Below are 5,000 nucleotides of genomic sequence, written 5' to 3'. Positions count from 1 at the left end.
AGCTGCGCCGCCTGCCGCGTCCGTCGGCCGGCGCGCCTGCCACCGGCCGCCCCCACCAGCCGGCTGTAGCGCGTGCGCCCACGCACCGCGCTGCCAGCACGCCGGGCGGCCCCCCCTCACCGGCCGGGGACGGTCCCACCCAGCCACCGCCGCGTATCGCCTCACACCCAGATCCCCTTTCACGTTCGTGGGCATGGTGGGTCCCCTTTCACGTTCGTGGGCATGGTGGGTATCCCTGAAACAACCGGTTAATAGCTCGACCGATCGTCGCCAACACTGATTCACCTCTAGCGAGAACAACCGCACCACAACGGGTTACCGGTTGTTCATTTGCGTAACGTCACCAGCAAACGTACACGTCCATCGCCATTTGCAACGAGTATTGCATGCCTGTGTCAGGTGTCACAACACACTACGTCTGCCCACATAGACGCAACAACATGTGCACGCCTAGAGAACACGTGGAAGGTAGACCCCGTACGTATGCGGTGTCCATTGCGCGAACGACTGTCAGCCCGCCTCTGCAGCATGTCGCAGATGTGGAACGCGGTGCAACATGCTATCACGGTGTGTGAGAAGAGACGACTACGTCCGAATACACGCTCCACTACATCAACAGACTGCTCATGCTGATCGCCATCCAGGGCGTCCGTTCCTCCCACACGTCTGTATGGCGTACCACACTGCAATCCAGCTCTTATAGGGAGACGACACGTAGCTGCGTGCACAATATTTGGACTGTATGGTCCGCCGTTGCTAGGCGCTGTCGTCATACGGTCACATGGGCCACGATGTATCATTCAGTACATACGGAGCAATGTGCAGTACAGTTTGTGGGTTTTGCGTACATCGGCGGACAGGTGACAGGCCGTACCACAACGTAGGCTGAGTACGTCGGCATGCGAAGGGCATTGAACATGCAAACTTCTCACCGACCAGCTTGCGAAGGCAGGGGGGAAGGGGGGGGGGCATGTACGTCCTGCTGCTATCCACACTACAGTGTATAGCAGGAGCATGTGGAAAGTCAGCAACACCTGCAAGGTGTTTAACATGACGCGATACACAGGGGACCGGGCAGTGCGAGTAGCGAACTATATTGCGAGGGTTGCGGTTAGGCAACACTACACTACTTTAACGGGTTGCATAACAATTACAGAGCAGGTTCAGCGACAACGTGCGTCAGGTTAAGGCGCAATATAGTTTAGGTTACGGCGCACTTTAGGTTAGGTTAAGGCACATTATAGGTTAGGTTAAGGCACAACATGGGTTACGTTAAGGCACAACATGGGTTACGTTAAGGCACAACATGGGTTAGGTTAAGGCACAACATGGGTTAGGTTAAGGCACAACATGGGTTAGGTTAAGGCACAACATGGGTTAGGTTAAGGCACAACATGGGTTAGGTTAAGGCACAACATGGGTTAGGTTAAGGCACAACATGGGTTAGGTTAAGGCACAACATGGGTTAGGTTAAGGCACAACATGGGTTAGGTTAAGGCACAACATGGGTTAGGTTAAGGCACAACATGGGTTAGGTTAAGGCACAACATGGGTTAGGTTAAGGCACAACATGGGTTAGGTTAAGGCACAACATGGGTTAGGTTAAGGCACAACATGGGTTAGGTTAAGGCACAACATGGGTTAGGTTAAGGCACAACATGGGTTAGGTTAAGGCACAACATGGGTTAGGTTAAGGCACAACATGGGTTAGGTTAAGGCACAACATGGGTTAGGTTAAGGCACAACATGGGTTAGGTTAAGGCACAACATGGGTTAGGTTAAGGCACAACATGGGTTAGGTTAAGGCACAACATGGGTTAGGTTAAGGCACAACATGGGTTAGGTTAAGGCACAACATGGGTTAGGTTAAGGCACAACATGGGTTAGGTTAAGGCACAACATGGGTTAGGTTAAGGCACAACATGGGTTAGGTTAAGGCACAACATGGGTTAGGTTAAGGCACAACATGGGTTAGGTTAAGGCACAACATGGGTTAGGTTAAGGCACAACATGGGTTAGGTTAAGGCACAACATGGGTTAGGTTAAGGCACAACATGGGTTAGGTTAAGGCACAACATGGGTTAGGTTAAGGCACAACATGGGTTAGGTTAAGGCACAACATGGGTTAGGTTAAGGCACACCATGGGTTAGGTTAAGGCACACCATGGGTTAGGTTAAGGCACACCATGGGTTAGGTTAAGGCACAACATGGGTTAGGTTAAGGCACAACATGGGTTAGGTTAAGGCACAACATGGGTTAGGTTAAGGCACAACATGGGTTAGGTTAAGGCACAACATGGGTTAGGTTAAGGCACAACGTAGGTTAGGTTAAGGCACAACGTGGGTTAGGTTAAGGCACAACGTGGGTTAGGTTAAGGCACAACGTGGGTTAGGTTAAGGCACAACGTGGGTTAGGTTAAGGCACAACATGGGTTAGGTTAAGGCACAACATGGGTTAGGTTAAGGCACACCATGGGTTAGGTTAAGGCACAACATGGGTTAGGTTAAGGCACAACATGGGTTAGGTTAAGGCACAACATGGGTTAGGTTAAGGCACAACATGGGTTAGGTTAAGGCACAACATGGGTTAGGTTAAGGCACAACATGGGTTAGGTTAAGGCACAACATGGGTTAGGTTAAGGCACAACGTAGGTTAGGTTAAGGCACAACGTGGGTTAGGTTAAGGCACAACATGGGTTAGGTTAAGGCACAACATGGGTTAGGTTAAGGCACAACATGGGTTAGGTTAAGGCACAACATGGGTTAGGTTAAGGCACAACATGGGTTAGGTTACGGCACAACATGGGTTACGTTACGGCACAACATGGGTTACGTTACGGCACAACATGGGTTACGTTACGGCACAACATGGGTTACGTTACGGCACAACATGGGTTACGTTACGGCACAACATGGGTTACGTTACGGCACAACATGGGTTACGTTACGGCACAAATTAGGTTAGGTTACGGCACAAATTAGGTTAGGTTAAGGCACAAATTAGGTTAGGTTAAGGCACAAATTAGGTTAGGTTAAGGCACAAATTAGGTTAGGTTAAGGCACAAATTAGGTTAGGTTAAGGCACAAATTAGGTTAGGTTAAGGCACAAATTAGGTTAGGTTAAGGCACAAATTAGGTTAGGTTAAGGCACGATATAGGTTAGGTTAAGGCACGATATAGGTTAGGTTAAGGCACGATATAGGTTAGGTTAAGGCACGATATAGGTTAGGTTAAGGCACGATATAGGTTAGGTTAAGGCACGATATAGGTTAGGTTAAGGCACGATATAGGTTAGGTTAAGGCACGATATAGGTTAGGTTAAGGCACGATATAGGTTAGGTTAAGGTACGATATAGGTTAGGTTAAGGTACGATATAGGTTAGGTTAAGGTACGATATAGGTTAGGTTAAGGTACGATATAGGTTAGGTTAAGGTACGATATAGGTTAGGTTAAGGTACGATATAGGTTAGGTTAAGGTACGATATAGGTTAGGTTAAGGTACGATATAGGTTAGGTTAAGGTACGATATAGCGTAGGTTCAGATACACATTGTTGTAGGGAAAGGTGTATTGGGGGGGGGGGCGGCAGGTTCGTTGATAGTGATTATCGTAATTGGATGCCTGCGGTATTATCCGATTTGTCACGTCAGGATGCACTTTTGGCTCATGACAGGCGGCGCTCCGATTCCATGGTTGTGGCAGATCTGTGTCTTTCATTCCTGCCATTGTTTGTGTGCTGTGACAGGAGGCAGTATTGTGATGTTGGGTGCACCACTGTGTAGGACATGTGTGGGTGTTCGTGGCTTAGCTGAGCAATGTGCGGATGTCGGAAGGGTGGGATATTGTGTTTTCTGGGTGGACCTCCCGGTCTGGTAATGATAGTGTGGATTGTGTCATGTGGCGGAGAGGATGCACTGGATGTTCTTCCATGCTGGTGGTTAGATATTGTGTGTGATAAGAGAGTAGTGTGTGATAAGAGTGTCTGGCTGACGTGTGGTTCTCATTGTGTGCAGAGTCTTTCAGCATGTATAGGGACGGTTGTATATATTATCTGTATTCTGATGGCTCTGCATCTATTACTAATCAGTGCCGTGTATACGGTTACTCTAGTTCCAGTCGAAACTGTTCTATCTCTGTACATTAGTGACACTGCGGCTCCACTATGTTGCCGCCCCTGTCGGCCGTTTCCCCCAGTGTATGGCTAATGATTATCAGCAATCAGTCTATTAGTCAATACCGGTAGTGTGACGACGTCAAATGTCCGGGATGGGGGAAGCTACACCCTTCCCGTGGGTCAGGGCCTAGAAAGACTCTTCCCACGCAGGAGACTCGGACTGTCGTTACTCTTCCGAGACATATATGTGCCCAGCGTTTTTTTGCGGCTGCGAGTGCAACGCCAGGAGGCTCGGACTGTCGTTACTCTTCCGAGATATATATTTGCCCAGCGTTTTTTGCGACTGCGAGTGCAACGCCCACGGGTGCCGACATGGATGGGGCGCTTCCTAGCTGATGGCTCAGCATGAGAATCCGTACAGTGAGCAATGCGATCGCGTCTGTAGCTTGTACGTGGTACAGCTCGCAGCTCATGAATAGGGACAGCGGGAATGTCGCATATTGGAAATATCTCTTCATGAAACGCATGTTATAGGTGTGAATTGCACCTTACGAGTGCGGGAAACGTCCGCCGTTCATCCGCTGGCGATGCGAGTTGGGCGGTTGGGGTGGGGCACGAACGGGTGCAGGTGGTGTGATTGCCGGTCCACGACTTCGTGCGGCAGAGGCACTGGCGTATGGGTGCTGTGGTCGACAGAGGCTGCATGCTTTGTGGGTGGCGTCGAAAGATGGGCACTGTGGGCCCATCGATGTCTTAGTCGGCTTGGCGTCCCATAGATGGCGGTATCGTCGTTGCAGGAGCTCATGCTGAGGGAGACCTACAGATGGCGGTATGTTTTGTGGTGCGCTCGACATGGCGGACGTAGTGTTGTCCGATTCGCATAGAT

This window comes from Schistocerca serialis, unplaced genomic scaffold, assembly GCF_023864345.2.
Source record: "Schistocerca serialis cubense isolate TAMUIC-IGC-003099 unplaced genomic scaffold, iqSchSeri2.2 HiC_scaffold_1013, whole genome shotgun sequence".
NCBI classification, from domain to species: domain Eukaryota; kingdom Metazoa; phylum Arthropoda; class Insecta; order Orthoptera; family Acrididae; genus Schistocerca; species Schistocerca serialis.
This window is presented reverse-complemented; position numbering follows the sequence as displayed.